Genomic DNA, 23,802 nt, shown 5'->3' with positions numbered 1-23,802 from the left:
AGGTAAAGATGCAGGGGCTCCTGGGGGTGACGTGTCGCTGTTGCTATACGCTGGCTTTGTGTGAGTTTTTGCACGCAGTAGGCTAGCAAGAGCTCGTGAGCTGTGATTTCAACTGCCTCGAGGACAAATATTTACGAAGAATGGTCAGAACTGAGGCTTCTGTGCAGTTGACGCGAAAACAAGGTTGCACACAGACTCGTCCCCAACTTTCAAGCCTACGTCGCTGCTCCTTCTGCCCTTTTAGATATTGTACATATTGTAGTTAGAGATGCAGGGGCTGCTCGTGGTGACGCGTCGCTGTTGCTATACGCTGGCTTTGTGTGAGTTTTTGCACGCAGTTGGATAGCAAGAGCTCGTGAGCTGTGATTTCAACTGCCTCGAGGACATACATTTATGAAGAATGGTCAGAACCGAGGCTGCTGCGATGTTAACGCGAAAACAAGGTTGCACACCGACTCGTCCCCAACTTACAAGCCTACGTCGCTGCTCCTTCTGCCGTTTTATATATTGTACAAATAGCAGTAAGACATGCAGGGGCTGCTGGCGGTGACGCGTCGCTGTTGCTATACGCTGGCTTTGTGTGAGTTTTTGCACGCAGTAGGCTAGGAAGAGCTCGTGAGCTGTGATTTCAACTGCCTCGAGGGCAAATATTTATGAAGAATGGTCAGAACCGAGGCTTCTGTGCAGTTGACGCGAAAACAAGGTTGCACACAGACTCGTCCCCAACTTTCAAGCCTACGTCGCTGGTCCTTCTGCCCTTTTAGATATTGTACATATTGTAGTTAGAGATACAGGGGCTGCTGGTGGTGACGCGTCGCTGTTGCTATACGCTGGGTTTGTCTGAGTTTTTGCACGCAGTTGGATAGCAAGAGCTCGTGAGCTGTGATTTCTACTGCCTCGAGCACATATATTTACGAAAAATGGTCAGAACCGAGGCTTCTGTGCAGTTAACGCGAAAACAAGGTTGCACACAGACTCGTCCCCAACTTTGAAGCCTAGTTCGCTGCTCCTTCTGCCCTTTTAGATACTGTACAATTTGTAGTTAGAGATGCAGGGGCTGCTGGCGGTGACGCGTCGCTGTTGCTATACGCTGGCTTTGTGTGAGTTTTTGCACGCAGTAGGCTAGCAAGGGCTCGTGAGCTGTGATTTCAACTGCCTCGAGGACTATTATTTATGAAGAATGGACAGAACCGAGGCTTCTGTGCAGTTAACGCGAAAACAAGGTTGCACACAGACTTGTCCCCAACTTTCAAGCCTACTTCGCTGCTCCTTCTGCCCTTTTAGATATTGTACATATTGTAGTAAGAGATGCAGGGGCTGCTGGTGGTGACGCGTCGCTGTTGCTATACGCTGGCTTTGTGTGAGTTTTTGCACGCAGTAGGATAGCAGGAGCTCGTGAGCTGTGATTTCTACTGCCTCGAGCACATATATTTATGAAAAATGGTCAGAACCGAGGCTTCTGTGCAGTTAACGCGAAAACAAGGTTGCATACAAACTCGTCCCCAACTTACAAGCCTACGTCGCTGCTCCTTCTGCCCTTTTAGATATTGTACATATTGTAGTCAGAGATGCAGGGGCTGCTGGTGGTGACGCGTCGCTGTTGCTATACGCTGGCTTTGTGTGAGTTTTTGCACGCAATAGGCTAGCAAGTGCTCGTGAGGTGTGATTTCTACTGCCTCGAGGACATACATTTATGAAGAATGGTCACAACCAAGGCTTCTGTGCAGTTAACGCGAAAACAAGGTTGCACACAGACTTGTCCCCAACTTTCAAGCCTACGTCGCTGCTCCTTCTGCCCTTTTAGATATTGTACATATTGTAGTCAGAGATGCAGGGGCTGCTGGTGGTGACGCGTCGCTGTTGCTATACGCTGGCTTTGTGTGAGTTTTTGCACGCAGTAGGCTAGCAAGTGCTCGTGAGGTGTGATTTCTACTGCCTCGAGGACATACATTTATGAAGAATGGTCACAACCAAGGCTTCTGTGCAGTTAACGCGAAAACAAGGTTGCACACAGACTCGTCCCAAACTTTCAAGCCTACGTCGCTGCTCCTTCTGCCCTTTTATATATTGTACAAATTGTAGTAAGACATGCAGGGTCTGCTGGCGGGGACGCGTCGCTGTTACTATACGCTGGCTTTGTGTGAGTTTTTGCACGCAGTAGGCTAGCAAGAGCTCGTGAGCTGTGATTTCAACTGCCTCGAGGACAAATATTTATGAAGAATGGTCAGAACCGAGGCTTCTGTGCAGTTCACGCGAAAACAAGGTTGCACACAGACTCGTCCCCAACTTTCAAGCCTACGTCGCTGCTCCTTCTGCCCTTTTATATATTGTACAAATTGTAGTAAGACATGCAGGGCCTGATGGCGGTGACGCGTCGCTGTTGCTATACGCTGGCTTTGAGTGAGTTTTTGCACGCAGTAGGCTAGCAAGTGCTCGTGAGGTGTGATTTCTACTGCCTCGAGGACATACATTTATGAAGAATGGTCACAACCAAGGCTTCTGTGCAGTTAAGGCGAAAACAAGGTTGCACACAGACTCGTCCCAAACTTTCAAGCCTACGTCGCTGCTCCTTCTGCCCTTTTATATATTGTACAAATTGTAGTAAGACATGCAGGGTCTGCTGGCGGGGACGCGTCGCTGTTACTATACGCTGGCTTTGTGTGAGTTTTTGCACGCAGTAGGCTAGCAAGAGCTCGTGAGCTGTGATTTCAACTGCCTCGAGGACAAATATTTATGAAGAATGGTCAGAACCGAGGCTTCTGTGCAGTTCACGCGAAAACAAGGTTGCACACAGACTCGTCCCCAACTTTCAAGCCTACGTCGCTGCTCCTTCTGCCCGTTTAGATGTTGTACAAATTGTAGTTAGAGATGCAGGGGCTGCTGGCGGTGACGTGTCGGTGTTGCTATACGCTGGCTTTCTGTGAGTTTTTGCACGCAGTTGGATAGCAAGAGCTCGTGAGCTGTGATTTCAACTGCCTCGAGGACAAATATTTATGAAGAATGGTCAGAACCGAGGCTTCTGTGCAGTTCACGCGAAAACAAGGTTGCACACAGACTCGTCCCCAACTTTCAAGCCTACGTCGCTGCTCCTTCTGCCCTTTTAGATGTTGTACAAATTGTAGTTAGAGATGCAGGGGCTGCTGGCGGTGACGTGTCGGTGTTGCTATACGCTGGCTTTCTGTGAGTTTTTGCACGCAGTTGGATAGCAAGAGCTCGTGAGCTGTGATTTCAACTGCCTCGAGGACAAATATTTATGAAGAATGGTCAGAACCGAGGCTTCTGTGCAGTTCACGCGAAAACAAGGTTGCACACAGACTCGTCCCCAACTTTCAAGCCTACGTCGCTGCTCCTTCTGCCCTTTTAGATATTGTACAAATTGTAGGTAAAGATGCAGGGGCTCCTGGGGGTGACGTGTCGCTGTTGCTATACGCTAGCTTTGTGTGAGTTTTTGCACGCAGTAGGCTAGCAAGAGCTCGTGAGCTGTGATTTCAACTGCCTCGAGGACAAATATTTACGAAGAATGGTCAGAACTGAGGCTTCTGTGCAGTTGACGCGAAAACAAGGTTGCACACAGACTCGTCCCCAACTTTCAAGCCTACGTCGCTGCTCCTTCTGCCCTTTTAGATGTTGTACAAATTGTAGTTAGAGATACAGGGGCTGCTGGCGGTGACGTGTCGGTGTTGCTATACGCTGGCTTTCTGTGAGTTTTTGCACGCAGTAGGCTAGCAAGAGCTCGTGAGCTGTGATTTCAACTGCCTCGAGGACAAATATTTATGAAGAATGGTCAGAACCGAGGCTTCTGTGCAGTTCACGCGAAAACAAGGTTGCACACAGACTCGTCCCCAACTTTCAAGCCTACGTCGCTGCTCCTTCTGCCCTTTTAGATGTTGTACAAATTGTAGTTAGAGATGCAGGGGCTGCTGGCGGTGACGTGTCGGTGTTGCTATACGCTGGCTTTCTGTGAGTTTTTGCACGCAGTAGGCTAGCAAGAGCTCGTGAGCTGTGATTTCAACTGCCTCGAGCACATATATTTATGATATATGGTCAGAACCGAGGCATCTGTGCAGTTAACGCGAAAACAAGGTTGCACACAGACTCGTTCCCAACTTTCAAGCCTACGTCGCTGCTCCTTCTGCCCTTTTAGATATTGTACAAATTGTAGGTAAAGATGCAGGGGCTCCTGGGCGTGACGTGTCGCTGTTGCTATACGCTGGCTTTGTGTGAGTTTTTGCACGCAGTAGGCTAGCAAGAGCTCGTGAGCTGTGATTTCAACTGCCTCGAGGACAAATATTTACGAAGAATGGTCAGAACTGAGGCTTCTGTGCAGTTGACGCGAAAACAAGGTTGCACACAGACTCGTCCCCAACTTTCAAGCCTACGTCGCTGCTCCTTCTGCCCTTTTAGATATTGTACATATTGTAGTTAGAGATGCAGGGGCTGCTGGTGGTGACGCGTCGCTGTTGCTATACGCTGGCTTTGTGTGAGTTTTTGCACGCAGTTGGATAGCAAGAGCTCGTGAGCTGTGATTTCAACTGCCTCGAGGACATACATTTATGAAGAATGGTCAGAACCGAGGCTGCTGCGATGTTAACGCGAAAACAAGGTTGCACACCGACTCGTCCCCAACTTGCAAGCCTACGTCGCTGCTTCTTCTGCCGTTTTATATATTGTACAAATAGCAGTAAGACATGCAGGGGCTGCTGGCGGTGACGCGTCGCTGTTGCTATACGCTGGCTTTGTGTGAGTTTTTGCACGCAGTAGGCTAGGAAGAGCTCGTGAGCTGTGATTTCAACTGCCTCGAGGACAAATATTTATGAAGAATGGTCAGAACCGAGGCTTCTGTGCAGTTGACGCGAAAACAAGGTTGCACACAGACTCGTCCCCAACTTTCAAGCCTACGTCGCTGGTCCTTCTGCCCTTTTAGATATTGTACATGTTGTAGTTAGAGATACAGGGGCTGCTGGTGGTGACGCGTCGCTGTTGCTATACGCTGGCTTTGTCTGAGTTTTTGCACGCAGTTGGATAGCAAGAGCTCGTGAGCTGCGATTTCTACTGCCTCGAGCACATATATTTACGAAAAATGGTCAGAACCGAGGCTTCTGTGCAGTTAACGCGAAAACAAGGTTGCACACAGAATCGTCCCCAACTTTCAAGCCTACGTCGCTGCTCCTTCTGCCCTTTTATATATTGTACAAATTGTAGTAAGACATGCAGGGGCTGCTGGCGGTGACGCGTCGCTGTTGCTATACGATGGCTTTGTGTGAGTTTTTGCACGCAGTTGGATACCAAGAGCTCGTGAGCTGTGATTTCTACTGCCTCGAGCACATATATTTACGAAAAATGGTCAGAACCGAGGCTTCTGTGCAGTTAACGCGAAAAGAATTTTGCACACAGAATCGTCCCCAACTTTCAAGCCTACGTCGCTGCTCCTTCTGCCCTTTTATATATTGTACAAATTGTAGTAAGACATGCAGGGGCTGCTGGTGGTGACGCGTCACTGTTGCTATACGCTGGCTTTGTGTGAGTTTTTGCACGCAGTAGGATAGCAAGACCTCGTGAGGTGTGATTTCTACTGCCTCGAGGACACACATTTATGAAGAATGGTCAGAACCGAGGCTTCTGTGAAGTTAACGCGAAAACAAGGTTGCACACAGACTCGTCTCCAACTTTCAAGCCTACGTCGCTGCTCCTTCTGCCCTTTTATATATTGTACAAATTGTAGTAAGACATGCAGGGCCTGATGGCGGTGACGCGTCGCTGTTGCTATACGATGGCTTTGTGTGAGTTTTCGCACGCAGTAGGCTAGCAAGTGCTCGTGAGCTGTGATTTCTACTGCCTCGAGGACATACATTTATAAAGTATGGTCAGAACCGAGGCTTCTGTGCAGTTAACGCGAAAACAAGGTTGCACACAGAATCGTCCCCAACTTTCAAGCCTACGTCGCTGCTCCTTCTGCCCTTTTATATATTGTACAAATTGTAGTAAGACATGCAGGGGCTGCTGGCGGTGACGCGTCGCTGTTGCTATACGATGGCTTTGTGTGAGTTTTTGCACGCAGTTGGATACCAAGAGCTCGTGAGCTGTGATTTCTACTGCCTCGAGCACATATATTTACGAAAAATGGTCAGAACCGAGGCTTCTGTGCAGTTAACGCGAAAACAAGGTTGCACACAGAATCGTCCCCAACTTTCAAGCCTACGTCGCTGCTCCTTCTGCCCTTTTATATATTGTACAAATTGTAGTAAGACATGCAGGGGCTGCTGGTGGTGACGCGTCACTGTTGCTATACGCTGGCTTTGTGTGAGTTTTTGCACGCAGTAGGATAGCAAGAGCTCGTGAGGTGTGATTTCTACTGCCTCGAGGACACACATTTATGAAGAATGGTCAGAACCGAGGCTTCTGTGCAGTTGACGCGAAAACAAGGTTGCACACAGACTCATCCCCAACTTTCAAGCCTACGTCGCTGGTCCTTCTGCCCTTTTAGATATTGTACAATTTGTAGTTAGAGATGCAGGGGCTGCTGGCGGTGACGCGTCGCTGTTGCTATACGCTGGCTTTGTGTGAGTTTTTGCACGCAGTTGGATAGCAAGAGCTCGTGAGCTGTGATTTCTACTGCCTCGAGCACATATATTTACGAAAAATGGTCGGAACCGAGGCTTCTGTGCAGTTAACGCGAAAACAAGGTTGCACACAGAATCGTCCCCAACTTTCAAGCCTACGTCGCTGCTCCTTCTGCCCTTTTATATATTGTACAAATTGTAGTAAGACATGCAGGGGCTGCTGGCGGTGACGCGTCGCTGTTGCTATACGATGGCTTTGTGTGAGTTTTTGCACGCAGTTGGATACCAAGAGCTCGTGAGCTGTGATTTCTACTGCCTCGAGCACATATATTTACGAAAAATGGTCAGAACCGAGGCTTCTGTGCAGTTAACGCGAAAACAAGGTTGCACACAGAATCGTCCCCAACTTTCAAGCCTACGTCGCTGCTCCTTCTGCCCTTTTATATATTGTACAAATTGTGGTAAGACATGCAGGGGCTGCTGGTGGTGACGCGTCACTGTTTCTATACGCTGGCTTTGTGTGAGTTTTTGCACGCAGTAGGATAGCAAGAGCTCGTGAGGTGTGATTTCTACTGCCTCGAGGACACACATTTATGAAGAATGGTCAGAACCGAGGCTTCTGTGAAGTTAACGCGAAAACAAGGTTGCACACAGACTCGTCTCCAACTTTCAAGCCTACGTCGCTGCTCCTTCTGCCCTTTTATATATTGTACAAATTGTAGTAAGACATGCAGGGCCTGATGGCGGTGACGCGTCGCTGTTGCTATACGATGGCTGTGTGTGAGTTTTCGCACGCAGTAGGCTAGCAAGTGCTCGTGAGCTGTGATTTCTACTGCCTCGAGGACAAATATTTATGAAGAATGGTCAGAACCGAGGCTTCTGTGCAGTTGACGCGAAAACAAGGTTGCACAAAGACTCGTCCCCAACTTTCAAGCCTACGTCGCTGGTCCTTCTGCCCTTTTAGATATTGTACATATTGTAGTTAGAGATGCAGGGGCTGCTGGTGGTGACGCGTCGCTGTTGCTATACGCTGGCTTTGTGTGAGTTTTTGCACGCAGTTGGATAGCAAGAGCTCGTGAGCTGTGATTTCTACTGCCTCGAGCACATATATTTACGAAAAATGGTCAGAACCGAGGCTTCTGTGCAGTTAACGCGAAAACAAGGTTGCACACAGAATCGTCCCCAACTTTCAAGCCTACGTCGCTGCTCCTTCTGCCCTTTTATATATTGTACAAATTATAGTAAGACATGCAGGGGCTGCTGGCGGTGACGCGTCGCTGTTGCTATACGATGGCTTTGTGTGAGTTTTTGCACGCAGTTGGATACCAAGAGCTCGTGAGCTGTGATTTCTACTGCCTCGAGCACATATATTTACGAAAAATGGTCAGAACCGAGGCTTCTGTGCAGTTAACGCGAAAACAAGGTTGCACACAGAATCGTCCCCAACTTTCAAGCCTACGTCGCTGCTCCTTCTGCCCTTTTATATATTGTACAAATTGTAGTAAGACATGCAGAGGCTGCTGGTGGTGACGCGTCACTGTTGCTATACGCTGGCTTTGTGTGAGTTTTTGCACGCAGTAGGATAGCAAGAGCTCGTGAGGTGTGATTTCTACTGCCTCGAGGACACACATTAATGAAGAATGGTCAGAACCGAGGCTTCTGTGAAGTTAACGCGAAAACAAGGTTGCACACAGACTCGTCTCCAACTTTCAAGCCTACGTCGCTGTTCCTTCTGCCCTTTTATATATTGTACAAATTGTAGTAAGACATGCAGGGCCTGATGGCGGTGACGCGTCGCTGTTGCTATACGATGGCTTTGTGTGAGTTTTTGCACGCAGTAGGCTAGCAAGTGCTCGTGAGCTGTGATTTCTACTGCCTCGAGGACATACGTTTATGAAGAATGGTCAGAACCGAGGCTTCGGTGCAGTTCACGCGAAAACAAGGTTGCATACAGACTCGTCCCCAACTTTCAAGCCTACATCGCTGCTCCTTCTGTCCTTTTATATATTGTACAAATTTTAGTAGGACATGCAGGGGCTGCTGGCGGTGAGGCGTCGCTGTTGCTATACGCTGGCTTTGAGTGAGTTTTTGCACGCAGTAGGCTAGCAAGTGCTCGTGAGCTGTGATTTCTACTGCCTCGAGGACATACGTTTATGAAGAATGGTCAGAACCGAGGCTTCCGTGCAGTTAACTCAAAAACAAGGTTGCACACAAACTCGTCTCCAACTTTAAAGCCTACGTCGCTGCTCCTTCTGCCCTTTCATATATTGTACAAATTGTAGTAAGACATGCAGGGGCTGCTGCCGGGGACGCGTCGCTGTTGCTATACGCTGGCTTTGTGTGAGTTTTTGCACGCAGTAGGCTAGCAAGAGCTCGTGAGCTGTGATTTCAACTGCCTCGAGGACAAATATTTATGAAGAATGGTCAGAACCGAGGCTTCTGTGCAGTTAACGCGAAAACAAGGTTGTACACAGACTCCTCCCCAACTTTGAAGCCTAGTTCGCTGCTCCTTCTGCCCTTTTAGATACTGTACAATTTGTAGTTAGAGATGCAGGGCCTGATGGCGGTGACGCGTCGCTGTTGCTATACGCTGGCTTTGAGTGAGTTTTTGCACGCAGTAGGCTAGCAAGTGCTCGTGAGGTGTGATTTCAACTGGCTCGAGGACAAATATTTATGAAGGATGGTCAGAACCGAGGCTTCTGTGCAGTTAACGCGAAAACAAGGTTGCATACAGACTCGTCCCCAACTTTCAAGCCTACGTCGCTGCTCCTTCTGCCCTTTTAAATATTGTACAAATTGTAGTTAGTGATGCAGGGGCTGCTGGCGGTGACGCGTCGCTGTTGCTATACGCTGGCTTTGTGTGAGTTTTTGCACGCAGTAGGATAGCAGGAGCTCGTGAGCTGTGATTTCTACTGCCTCGAGCACATATATTTATGAAGAATGGTCACAACCAAGGCTTCTGTGCAGTTAAGGCGAAAACAAGGTTGCACACAGACTCGTCCCAAACTTTCAAGCCTACGTCGCTGCTCCTTCTGCCCTTTTATATATTGTACAAATTGTAGTAAGACATGCAGGGTCTGCTGGCGGGGACGCGTCGCTGTTACTATACGCTGGCTTTGTGTGAGTTTTTGCACGCAGTAGGCTAGCAAGAGCTCGTGAGCTGTGATTTCAACTGCCTCGAGGACAAATATTTATGAAGAATGGTCAGAACCAAGGCTTCTGTGCAGTTAACGCGAAAACAAGGTTGCACACAGACTCGTGCCCAACTTTCAAGCCTAGTTCGCTGCTCCTTCTGCCCTTTTAGATATTGTACAATTTGTTGTTAGAGATGCAGGGGCTGCTGGCGGTGACGCGTCGCTGTTGCTATACGCTGGCTTTGTGTGAGTTTTTGCACGCAGTAGGCTAGCAAGGGCTCGTGAGCTGTGATTTCAACTGCCTCGAGGACTATTATTTATGAAGAATGGTCAGAACCGAGGCTTCTGTGCAGTTAACGCGACAACAAGGTTGCACACAGACTCGTGCCCAACTTTCAAGCCTAGTTCGCTGCTCCTTCTGCCCTTTTAGATGTTGTACAAATTGTAGTTAGAGATGCAGGGGCTGCTGGCGGTGACGTGTCGCTGTTGCTATACGCTGGCTTTCTGTGAGTTTTTGCACGCAGTAGGATAGCAAGAGCTCGTGAGCTGTGATTTCAACTGCCTCGAGCACATATATTTATGAAAAATGGTCAGAACCGAGGCATCTGTGCAGTTAACGCGAAAACAAGGTTGCACACAGACTCGTTCCCAACTTTCAAGCCTACGTCGCTGCTCCTTCTGCACTTTTATATATTGTACAAATTGTAGTAAGACATGCAGGGGCTGCTAGCGGTGACGCGTCACTGTAGCTATACGCTGGCTTTGAGCGAGTTTTTGCACGCGGTAGGATAGCAAGAGCTCGTGAGCTGTGATTTTTACTGCCTCGAGCACATATATTTATGAAAAATGGTCAGAACCGAGGCTTCTGTGCAGTTAACGCGAAAACAAGGTTGCACACAGACTCGTCCCCAACTTTCAAGCCTACGTCGCTGCTCCGTCTGCCCTTTTAGATATTGTACAAATTGTATTTAGAGATGCAGGGGCTGCTGGCGGTGACGTGTCGCTGTTGCTATACGCTGGCTTTGTGTGAGTTTTTGCACGCAGTAGGCTAGCAAGAGCTCGTGAGCTGTGATTTCAACTGCCTCGAGGACAAATATTTACGAAGAATGGTCAGAACTGAGGCTTCTGTGCAGTTGACGCGAAAACAAGGTTGCACACAGACTCGTCACCAACTTTCAAGCCTACGTCGCTGCTCCTTCTGCCCTTTTAGATATTGTACATATTGTAGTTAGAGATGCAGGGGCTGCTGGTGGTGACGCGTCGCTGTTGCTATACGCTGGCTTTGTGTGAGTTTTTGCACGCAGTTGGATAGCAAGAGCTCGTGAGCTGTGATTTCAACTGCCTCGAGGACATAGATTTATGAAGAATGGTCAGAACCGAGGCTTCTGCGCAGTTAACGCGAAAACAAGGTTGCACACCGACTCGTCCCCAACTTATAAGCCTACGTCGCTGCTCCTTCTGCCGTTTTATATATTGTACAAATAGCAGTAAGACATGCAGGGGCTGCTGGCGGTGACGCGTCGCTGTTGCTATACGCTGGCTTTGTGTGGGTTTTTGCACGCAGTAGGCTAGGAAGAGCTCGTGAGCTGTGATTTCAACTGCCTCGAGGACAAATATTTATGAAGAATGGTCAGAACTGAGGCTTCTGTGCAGTTGACGCGAAAACAATGTTGCACACAGACTCGTCCCCAACTTTCAAGCCTACGTCGCTGGTCCTTCTGCCCTTTTAGATATTGTACATATTGTAGTTAGAGATGCAGGGGCTGCTGGTGGTAACGCGTCGCTGTTGCTATACGCTGGCTTTGTGTGAGTTTTTGCACGCAGTTGGATAGCAAGAGCTCGTGAGCTGTGATTTCTACTGCCTCGAGCACATATATTTACGAAAAATGGTCAGAACCGAGGCTTCTGTGCAGTTAACGCGAAAACAAGGTTGCACACAGAATCGTCCCCAACTTTCAAGCCTACGTCGCTGCTCCTTCTGCCCTTTTATATATTGTACAAATTGTAGTAAGACATGCAGGGGCTGCTGGTGGTGACGCGTCACTGTTGCTATACGCTGGCTTTGAGTGAGTTTTTGCACGCAGTAGGCTAGCAAGTGCTCGTGAGCTGTGATTTCTACTGCCTCGAGGACATACGTTTATGAAGAATGGTCAGAACCGAGGCTTCCGTGCAGTTAACGCAAAAACAAGGTTGCACACGAACTCGTCTCGAACTTTAAAGCCTACGTCGCTGCTCCTTCTGCCCTTTCATATATTGTACAAATTGTAGTAAGACATGCAGGGGCTGCTGCCGGGGACGCGTCGCTGTTACTATACGCTGGCTTTGAATGAGTTTTTGCACGCAGTAGGCTAGCAAGTGCTCGTGAGCTGTGATTTCTACTGCCTCGAGGACACACATATATAAAGAATGGTCAGAACCGAGGCTTCTGCTCAGTTAACGCGAAAACAAGGTTGCACACAGACTCGTCCCCAACTTTCAAGCCTACGTCGCTGCTCCTTCTGCCCTTTTAAATATTGTACAAATTGTAGTTAGAGATGCAGGGGCTGCTGGCGGTGAGTCGTCGCTGTTTCTATACGCTGGCTTTGTGTGAGTTTTTGCACGCAGTAGGCTAGCAAGAGCTCGTGAGCTGTGATTTCGACTGCCTCGAGGACAAGTATTTATGAAGAGTGGTCAGAACCGAGGCTTCTGTGCAGTTAACGCGAAAGCAAGGTTGCACACAGACTCGTCCCCAACTTTCAAGACTACTTCGCTGCTCCTTCTGCCCTTTTATATATTGTACAAATTGTAGTAAGACATGCAGGGGCTGCTGGTGGTGACGCGTCACTGTTGCTATATGCTGGCTTTGTGTGAGTTTTTGCACGCAGTAGGATAGCAAGAGCTCGTGAGGTGTGATTTCTACTGCCTCGAGGACACACATTTATGAAGAATGGTCAGAACCGAGGCTTCTGTGAAGTAAACGCGAAAACAAGGTTGCACACAGACTCGTCTCCAACTTTCAAGCCTACATCGCTGCTCCTTCTGCCCTTTTATATATTGTACAAATTGTAGTAAGACATGCAGGGGCTGCTGGCGGTGAGGCGTCGCTGTTGCTATACGCTGGCTTTGAGTGAGTTTTTGCACGCAGTAGGCTAGCAAGTGCTCGTGAGCTGTGATTTCTACTGCCTCGAGGACATACGTTTATGAAGAATGGTCAGAACCGAGGCTTCCGTGCAGTTAACGCAAAAACAAGGTTGCACACAAACTCGTCTCCAACTTTAAAGCCTACGTCGTTGCTCCTTCTGCCCTTTCATATATTGTACAAATTGTAGTAAGACATGCAGGGGCTGCTGCCGGGGACGCGTCGCTGTTACTATACGCTGGCTTTGAATGAGTTTTTGCACGCAGTAGGATAGCAAGAGCTCGTGATCTGTGATTTCTACTCCCTCGAGCACATATATTTACGAAAAATGGTCAGAACCGAGCCTTCTGTGCGGTTAACGCGAAAACAAGGTTGCACACAGAATCGTCCCCAAAATTCAAGCCTACGTCGCTGCTCCTTCTGCCCTATTATATATTGTACAAATTGTAGTAAGACATGCAGGGTCTGCTGGCGGTGACGCGTCACTGTTGCTATACGCTGGCTTTGTGTGAGTTTTTGCACGCAGTAGGCTAGCAATAGCTCGTGAGCTGTGATTTCAACTGCCTCGAGGACAAATATTTATGAAGAATGGTCAGAACCGAGGCTTCTGTGCAGTTAACGCGAAAACAAGGTTGCACACAGACTCGTCCCCAACTTTCAAGCCTAGTTCGCTGCTCCTTCTGCCCTTTTAGATATTGTACATATTGTAGTTAGAGATGCAGGGGCTGCTGGTGGTGACGCGTCGCTGTTGCTATACGCTGGCTTTGTGTGAGTTTTTGCACGCAGTAGGATAGCAAGAGCTCGTGAGCTGTGATTTCTACTGCCTCGAGCACATATATTTACGAAAAATGGTCAGAACCGCGGCTTCTGTGCGGTTAACACGAAAACAAGGTTGCACACAGAATCGTCCCCAACTTTCAAGCCTACGTCGCTGCTCCTTCTGCCATTTTATATATTGTACAAATTGTAGTTAGAGATGCAGGGGCTGCTGGCGGTGACGCGTCACTGTTGCTATACGCTGGTTTTGTGTGAGTTTTTGCACGCAGTAAGATAGCAAGAGCTCGTGAGCTGTGATTTCTACTGCCTCGAGCACATATATTTATGAAAAATGGTCAGTACCAAGGCTTCTGTGCAGTTAACGCGAAAACAAGGTTGCATACAGACTCGTCCCCAACTTTCAAGCCTACGTCGCTGCTCCTTCTGCCATTTTATATATTGTACAAATTGTTGTAAGACATGCAGGCTCTGCTGGCGGTGACGCGTCGCTGTTGCTATACGCTGGCTTTGTGTGAGTTTTTGCACGCAGTAGGCTAGCAAGTGCTCGTGAGCTGTGATTTCTACTGCCTCGAGGACATACATTTATAAAGAATGGTCAGACCCGAGGCTTCTGTGCAGTTCACGCGAAAACAAGGTTGCACACAGACTCGTCCCCAACTTTCAAGCCTACGTCGCTGCTCCTTCTGCCCTTTTAGATGTTGTACAAATTGTAGTTAGAGATGCAGGGGCTGCTGGCGGTGACGTGTCGGTGTTGCTATACGCTGGCTTTCTGTGAGTTTTTGCACGCAGTTGGATAGCAAGAGCTCGTGAGCTGTGATTTCAACTGCCTCGAGGACAAATATTTATGAAGAATGGTCAGAACCGAGGCTTCTGTGCAGTTCACGCGAAAACAAGGTTGCACACAGACTCGTCCCCAACTTTCAAGCCTACGTCGCTGCTCCTTCTGCCCTTTTAGATATTGTACAAATTGTAGGTAAAGATGCAGGGGCTCCTGGGGGTGACGTGTCGCTGTTGCTATACGCTAGCTTTGTGTGAGTTTTTGCACGCAGTAGGCTAGCAAGAGCTCGTGAGCTGTGATTTCAACTGCCTCGAGGACAAATATTTACGAAGAATGGTCAGAACTGAGGCTTCTGTGCAGTTGACGCGAAAACAAGGTTGCACACAGACTCGTCCCCAACTTTCAAGCCTACGTCGCTGCTCCTTCTGCCCTTTTAGATGTTGTACAAATTGTAGTTAGAGATACAGGGGCTGCTGGCGGTGACGTGTCGGTGTTGCTATACGCTGGCTTTCTGTGAGTTTTTGCACGCAGTAGGCTAGCAAGAGCTCGTGAGCTGTGATTTCAACTGCCTCGAGGACAAATATTTATGAAGAATGGTCAGAACCGAGGCTTCTGTGCAGTTCACGCGAAAACAAGGTTGCACACAGACTCGTCCCCAACTTTCAAGCCTACGTCGCTGCTCCTTCTGCCCTTTTAGATGTTGTACAAATTGTAGTTAGAGATGCAGGGGCTGCTGGCGGTGACGTGTCGGTGTTGCTATACGCTGGCTTTCTGTGAGTTTTTGCACGCAGTAGGCTAGCAAGAGCTCCTGAGCTGTGATTTCAACTGCCTCGAGCACATATATTTATGATATATGGTCAGAACCGAGGCATCTGTGCAGTTAACGCGAAAACAAGGTTGCACACAGACTCGTTCCCAACTTTCAAGCCTACGTCGCTGCTCCTTCTGCCCTTTTAGATATTGTACAAATTGTAGGTAAAGATGCAGGGGCTCCTGGGCGTGACGTGTCGCTGTTGCTATACGCTGGCTTTGTGTGAGTTTTTGCACGCAGTAGGCTAGCAAGAGCTCGTGAGCTGTGATTTCAACTGCCTCGAGGACAAATATTTACGAAGAATGGTCAGAACTGAGGCTTCTGTGCAGTTGACGCGAAAACAAGGTTGCACACAGACTCGTCCCCAACTTTCAAGCCTACGTCGCTGCTCCTTCTGCCCTTTTAGATATTGTACATATTGTAGTTAGAGATGCAGGGGCTGCTGGTGGTGACGCGTCGCTGTTGCTATACGCTGGCTTTGTGTGAGTTTTTGCACGCAGTTGGATAGCAAGAGCTCGTGAGCTGTGATTTCAACTGCCTCGAGGACATACATTTATGAAGAATGGTCAGAACCGAGGCTGCTGCGATGTTAACGCGAAAACAAGGTTGCACACCGACTCGTCCCCAACTTGCAAGCCTACGTCGCTGCTTCTTCTGCCGTTTTATATATTGTACAAATAGCAGTAAGACATGCAGGGGCTGCTGGCGGTGACGCGTCGCTGTTGCTATACGCTGGCTTTGTGTGAGTTTTTGCACGCAGTAGGCTAGGAAGAGCTCGTGAGCTGTGATTTCAACTGCCTCGAGGACAAATATTTATGAAGAATGGTCAGAACCGAGGCTTCTGTGCAGTTGACGCGAAAACAAGGTTGCACACAGACTCGTCCCCAACTTTCAAGCCTACGTCGCTGGTCCTTCTGCCCTTTTAGATATTGTACATGTTGTAGTTAGAGATACAGGGGCTGCTGGTGGTGACGCGTCGCTGTTGCTATACGCTGGCTTTGTCTGAGTTTTTGCACGCAGTTGGATAGCAAGAGCTCGTGAGCTGCGATTTCTACTGCCTCGAGCACATATATTTACGAAAAATGGTCAGAACCGAGGCTTCTGTGCAGTTAACGCGAAAACAAGGTTGCACACAGAATCGTCCCCAACTTTCAAGCCTACGTCGCTGCTCCTTCTGCCCTTTTATATATTGTACAAATTGTAGTAAGACATGCAGGGGCTGCTGGCGGTGACGCGTCGCTGTTGCTATACGATGGCTTTGTGTGAGTTTTTGCACGCAGTTGGATACCAAGAGCTCGTGAGCTGTGATTTCTACTGCCTCGAGCACATATATTTACGAAAAATGGTCAGAACCGAGGCTTCTGTGCAGTTAACGCGAAAAGAATTTTGCACACAGAATCGTCCCCAACTTTCAAGCCTACGTCGCTGCTCCTTCTGCCCTTTTATATATTGTACAAATTGTAGTAAGACATGCAGGGGCTGCTGGTGGTGACGCGTCACTGTTGCTATACGCTGGCTTTGTGTGAGTTTTTGCACGCAGTAGGATAGCAAGACCTCGTGAGGTGTGATTTCTACTGCCTCGAGGACACACATTTATGAAGAATGGTCAGAACCGAGGCTTCTGTGAAGTTAACGCGAAAACAAGGTTGCACACAGACTCGTCTCCAACTTTCAAGCCTACGTCGCTGCTCCTTCTGCCCTTTTATATATTGTACAAATTGTAGTAAGACATGCAGGGCCTGATGGCGGTGACGCGTCGCTGTTGCTATACGATGGCTTTGTGTGAGTTTTCGCACGCAGTAGGCTAGCAAGTGCTCGTGAGCTGTGATTTCTACTGCCTCGAGGACATACATTTATAAAGTATGGTCAGAACCGAGGCTTCTGTGCAGTTAACGCGAAAACAAGGTTGCACACAGAATCGTCCCCAACTTTCAAGCCTACGTCGCTGCTCCTTCTGCCCTTTTATATATTGTACAAATTGTAGTAAGACATGCAGGGGCTGCTGGCGGTGACGCGTCGCTGTTGCTATACGATGGCTTTGTGTGAGTTTTTGCACGCAGTTGGATACCAAGAGCTCGTGAGCTGTGATTTCTACTGCCTCGAGCACATATATTTACGAAAAATGGTCAGAACCGAGGCTTCTGTGCAGTTAACGCGAAAACAAGGTTGCACACAGAATCGTCCCCAACTTTCAAGCCTACGTCGCTGCTCCTTCTGCCCTTTTATATATTGTACAAATCGTAGTAAGACATGCAGGGGCTGCTGGTGGTGACGCGTCACTGTTGCTATACGCTGGCTTTGTGTGAGTTTTTGCACGCAGTAGGATAGCAAGAGCTCGTGAGGTGTGATTTCTACTGCCTCGAGGACACACATTTATGAAGAATGGTCAGAACCGAGGCTTCTGTGCAGTTGACGCGAAAACAAGGTTGCACACAGACTCATCCCCAACTTTCAAGCCTACGTCGCTGGTCCTTCTGCCCTTTTAGATATTGTACAATTTGTAGTTAGAGATGCTGGGGCTGCTGGCGGTGACGCGTCGCTGTTGCTATACGCTGGCTTTGTGTGAGTTTTTGCACGCAGTTGGATAGCAAGAGCTCGTGAGCTGTGATTTCTACTGCCTCGAGCACATATATTTACGAAAAATGGTCAGAACCGAGGCTTCTGTGCAGTTAACGCGAAAACAAGGTTGCACACAGAATCGTCCCCAACTTTCAAGCCTACGTCGCTGCTCCTTCTGCCCTTTTATATATTGTACAAATTGTAGTAAGACATGCAGGGGCTGCTGGCGGTGACGCGTCGCTGTTGCTATACGATGGCTTTGTGTGAGTTTTTGCACGCAGTTGGATACCAAGAGCTCGTGAGCTGTGATTTCTACTGCCTCGAGCACATATATTTACGAAAAATGGTCAGAACCGAGGCTTCTGTGCAGTTAACGCGAAAACAAGGTTGCACACAGAATCGTCCCCAACTTTCAAGCCTACGTCGCTGCTCCTTCTGCCCTTTTATATATTGTACAAATTGTGGTAAGACATGCAGGGGCTGCTGGTGGTGACGCGTCACTGTTTCTATACGCTGGCTTTGTGTGAGTTTTTGCACGCAGTAGGATAGCAAGAGCTCGTGAGGTGTGATTTCTACTGCCTCGAGGACACACATTTATGAAGAATGGTCAGAACCGAGGCTTCTGTGAAGTTAACGCGAAAACAAGGTTGCACACAGACTCGTCTCCAACTTTCAAGCCTACGTCGCTGCTCCTTCTGCCCTTTTATATATTGTACAAATTGTAGTAAGACATGCAGGGCCTGATGGCGGTGACGCGTCGCTGTTGCTATACGATGGCTGTGTGTGAGTTTTCGCACGCAGTAGGCTAGCAAGTGCTCGTGAGCTGTGATTTCTACTGCCTCGAGGACAAATATTTATGAAGAATGGTCAGAACCGAGGCTTCTGTGCAGTTGACGCGAAAACAAGGTTGCACAAAGACTCGTCCCCAACTTTCAAGCCTACGTCGCTGGTCCTTCTGCCCTTTTAGATATTGTACATATTGTAGTTAGAGATGCAGGGGCTGCTGGTGGTGACGCGTCGCTGTTGCTATACGCTGGCTTTGTGTGAGTTTTTGCACGCAGTTGGATAGCAAGAGCTCGTGAGCTGTGATTTCTACTGCCTCGAGCACATATATTTACGAAAAATGGTCAGAACCGAGGCTTCTGTGCAGTTAACGCGAAAACAAGGTTGCACACAGAATCGTCCCCAACTTTCAAGCCTACGTCGCTGCTCCTTCTGCCCTTTTATATATTGTACAAATTATAGTAAGACATGCAGGGGCTGCTGGCGGTGACGCGTCGCTGTTGCTATACGATGGCTTTGTGTGAGTTTTTGCACGCAGTTGGATACCAAGAGCTCGTGAGCTGTGATTTCTACTGCCTCGAGCACATATATTTACGAAAAATGGTCAGAACCGAGGCTTCTGTGCAGTTAACGCGAAAACAAGGTTGCACACAGAATCGTCCCCAACTTTCAAGCCTACGTCGCTGCTCCTTCTGCCCTTTTATATATTGTACAAATTGTAGTAAGACATGCAGAGGCTGCTGGTGGTGACGCGTCACTGTTGCTATACGCTGGCTTTGTGTGAGTTTTTGCACGCAGTAGGATAGCAAGAGCTCGTGAGGTGTGATTTCTACTGCCTCGAGGACACACATTAATGAAGAATGGTCAGAACCGAGGCTTCTGTGAAGTTAACGCGAAAACAAGGTTGCACACAGACTCGTCTCCAACTTTCAAGCCTACGTCGCTGTTCCTTCTGCCCTTTTATATATTGTACAAATTGTAGTAAGACATGCAGGGCCTGATGGCGGTGACGCGTCGCTGTTGCTATACGATGGCTTTGTGTGAGTTTTTGCACGCAGTAGGCTAGCAAGTGCTCGTGAGCTGTGATTTCTACTGCCTCGAGGACATACGTTTATGAAGAATGGTCAGAACCGAGGCTTCGGTGCAGTTCACGCGAAAACAAGGTTGCATACAGACTCGTCCCCAACTTTCAAGCCTACATCGCTGCTCCTTCTGTCCTTTTATATATTGTACAAATTTTAGTAGGACATGCAGGGGCTGCTGGCGGTGAGGCGTCGCTGTTGCTATACGCTGGCTTTGAGTGAGTTTTTGCACGCAGTAGGCTAGCAAGTGCTCGTGAGCTGTGATTTCTACTGCCTCGAGGACATACGTTTATGAAGAATGGTCAGAACCGAGGCTTCCGTGCAGTTAACTCAAAAACAAGGTTGCACACAAACTCGTCTCCAACTTTAAAGCCTACGTCGCTGCTCCTTCTGCCCTTTCATATATTGTACAAATTGTAGTAAGACATGCAGGGGCTGCTGCCGGGGACGCGTCGCTGTTGCTATACGCTGGCTTTGTGTGAGTTTTTGCACGCAGTAGGCTAGCAAGAGCTCGTGAGCTGTGATTTCAACTGCCTCGAGGACAAATATTTATGAAGAATGGTCAGAACCGAGGCTTCTGTGCAGTTAACGCGAAAACAAGGTTGTACACAGACTCCTCCCCAACTTTGAAGCCTAGTTCGCTGCTCCTTCTGCCCTTTTAGATACTGTACAATTTGTAGTTAGAGATGCAGGGCCTGATGGCGGTGACGCGTCGCTGTTGCTATACGCTGGCTTTGAGTGAGTTTTTGCACGCAGTAGGCTAGCAAGTGCTCGTGAGGTGTGATTTCAACTGGCTCGAGGACAAATATTTATGAAGGATGGTCAGAACCGAGGCTTCTGTGCAGTTAACGCGAAAACAAGGTTGCATACAGACTCGTCCCCAACTTTCAAGCCTACGTCGCTGCTCCTTCTGCCCTTTTAAATATTGTACAAATTGTAGTTAGTGATGCAGGGGCTGCTGGCGGTGACGCGTCGCTGTTGCTATACGCTGGCTTTGTGTGAGTTTTTGCACGCAGTAGGATAGCAGGAGCTCGTGAGCTGTGATTTCTACTGCCTCGAGCACATATATTTATGAAGAATGGTCACAACCAAGGCTTCTGTGCAGTTAAGGCGAAAACAAGGTTGCACACAGACTCGTCCCAAACTTTCAAGCCTACGTCGCTGCTCCTTCTGCCCTTTTATATATTGTACAAATTGTAGTAAGACATGCAGGGTCTGCTGGCGGGGACGCGTCGCTGTTACTATACGCTGGCTTTGTGTGAGTTTTTGCACGCAGTAGGCTAGCAAGAGCTCGTGAGCTGTGATTTCAACTGCCTCGAGGACAAATATTTATGAAGAATGGTCAGAACCAAGGCTTCTGTGCAGTTAACGCGAAAACAAGGTTGCACACAGACTCGTGCCCAACTTTCAAGCCTAGTTCGCTGCTCCTTCTGCCCTTTTAGATATTGTACAATTTGTTGTTAGAGATGCAGGGGCTGCTGGCGGTGACGCGTCGCTGTTGCTATACGCTGGCTTTGTGTGAGTTTTTGCACGCAGTAGGCTAGCAAGGGCTCGTGAGCTGTGATTTCAACTGCCTCGAGGACTATTATTTATGAAGAATGGTCAGAACCGAGGCTTCTGTGCAGTTAACGCGACAACAAGGTTGCACACAGACTCGTGCCCAACTTTCAAGCCTAGTTCGCTGCTCCTTCTGCCCTTTTAGATGTTGTACAAATTGTAGTTAGAGATGCAGGGGCTGCTGGCGGTGACGTGTCGCTGTTGCTATACGCTGGCTTTCTGTGAGTTTTTGCACGCAGTAGGATAGCAAGAGCTCGTGAGCTGTGATTTCAACTGCCTCGAGCACATATATTTATGAAAAATGGTCAGAACCGAGGCATCTGTGCAGTTAACGCGAAAACAAGGTTGCACACAGACTCGTTCCCAACTTTCAAGCCTACGTCGCTGCTCCTTCTGCACTTTTATATATTGTACAAATTGTAGTAAGACATGCAGGGGCTGCTAGCGGTGACGCGTCACTGTAGCTATACGCTGGCTTTGAGCGAGTTTTTGCACGCGGTAGGATAGCAAGAGCTCGTGAGCTGTGATTTTTACTGCCTCGAGCACATATATTTATGAAAAATGGTCAGAACCGAGGCTTCTGTGCAGTTAACGCGAAAACAAGGTTGCACACAGACTCGTCCCCAACTTTCAAGCCTACGTCGCTGCTCCGTCTGCCCTTTTAGATATTGTACAAATTGTATTTAGAGATGCAGGGGCTGCTGGCGGTGACGTGTCGCTGTTGCTATACGCTGGCTTTGTGTGAGTTTTTGCACGCAGTAGGCTAGCAAGAGCTCGTGAGCTGTGATTTCAACTGCCTCGAGGACAAATATTTACGAAGAATGGTCAGAACTGAGGCTTCTGTGCAGTTGACGCGAAAACAAGGTTGCACACAGACTCGTCCCCAACTTTCAAACCTACGTCGCTGCTCCTTCTGCCCTTTTAGATATGGTACATATTGTAGTTAGAGATGCAGGGGCTGCTGGTGGTGACGTGTCGCTGTTGCTATACGCTGGCTTTGTGTGAGTTTTTGCACGCAGTAGGCTAGCAAGAGCTCGTGAGCTGTGATTTCAACTGCCTCGAGGACAAATATTTACGAAGAATGGTCAGAACTGAGGCTTCTGTGCAGTTGACGCGAAAACAAGGTTGCACACAGACTCGTCACCAACTTTCAAGCCTACGTCGCTGCTCCTTCTGCCCTTTTAGATATTGTACATATTGTAGTTAGAGATGCAGGGGCTGCTGGTGGTGACGCGTCGCTGTTGCTATACGCTGGCTTTGTGTGAGTTTTTGCACGCAGTTGGATAGCAAGAGCTCGTGAGCTGTGATTTCAACTGCCTCGAGGACATAGATTTATGAAGAATGGTCAGAACCGAGGCTTCTGCGCAGTTAACGCGAAAACAAGGTTGCACACCGACTCGTCCCCAACTTATAAGCCTACGTCGCTGCTCCTTCTGCCGTTTTATATATTGTACAAATAGCAGTAAGACATGCAGGGGCTGCTGGCGGTGACGCGTCGCTGTTGCTATACGCTGGCTTTGTGTGGGTTTTTGCACGCAGTAGGCTAGGAAGAGCTCGTGAGCTGTGATTTCAACTGCCTCGAGGACAAATATTTATGAAGAATGGTCAGAACTGAGGCTTCTGTGCAGTTGACGCGAAAACAATGTTGCACACAGACTCGTCCCCAACTTTCAAGCCTACGTCGCTGGTCCTTCTGCCCTTTTAGATATTGTACATATTGTAGTTAGAGATGCAGGGGCTGCTGGTGGTAACGCGTCGCTGTTGCTATACGCTGGCTTTGTGTGAGTTTTTGCACGCAGTTGGATAGCAAGAGCTCGTGAGCTGTGATTTCTACTGCCTCGAGCACATATATTTACGAAAAATGGTCAGAACCGAGGCTTCTGTGCAGTTAACGCGAAAACAAGGTTGCACACAGAATCGTCCCCAACTTTCAAGCCTACGTCGCTGCTCCTTCTGCCCTTTTATATATTGTACAAATTGTAGTAAGACATGCAGGGGCTGCTGGTGGTGACGCGTCACTGTTGCTATACGCTGGCTTTGAGTGAGTTTTTGCACGCAGTAGGCTAGCAAGTGCTCGTGAGCTGTGATTTCTACTGCCTCGAGGACATACGTTTATGAAGAATGGTCAGAACCGAGGCTTCCGTGCAGTTAACGCAAAAACAAGGTTGCACACGAACTCGTCTCCAACTTTAAAGCCTACGTCGCTGCTCCTTCTGCCCTTTCATATATTGTACAAATTGTAGTAAGACATGCAGGGGCTGCTGCCGGGGACGCGTCGCTGTTACTATACGCTGGCTTTGAATGAGTTTTTGCACGCAGTAGGCTAGCAAGTGCTCGTGAGCTGTGATTTCTACTGCCTCGAGGACACACATATATAAAGAATGGTCAGAACCGAGGCTTCTGCTCAGTTAACGCGAAAACAAGGTTGCACACAGACTCGTCCCCAACTTTCAAGCCTACGTCGCTGCTCCTTCTGCCCTTTTAAATATTGTACAAATTGTAGTTAGAGATGCAGGGGCTGCTGGCGGTGAGTCGTCGCTGTTTCTATACGCTGGCTTTGTGTGAGTTTTTGCACGCAGTAGGCTAGCAAGAGCTCGTGAGCTGTGATTTCGACTGCCTCGAGGACAAGTATTTATGAAGAGT

This window comes from Dermacentor andersoni, unplaced genomic scaffold, assembly GCF_023375885.2.
Source record: "Dermacentor andersoni unplaced genomic scaffold, qqDerAnde1_hic_scaffold ctg00000039.1, whole genome shotgun sequence".
Lineage (NCBI taxonomy): Eukaryota > Metazoa > Arthropoda > Arachnida > Ixodida > Ixodidae > Dermacentor > Dermacentor andersoni.
This window is presented reverse-complemented; position numbering follows the sequence as displayed.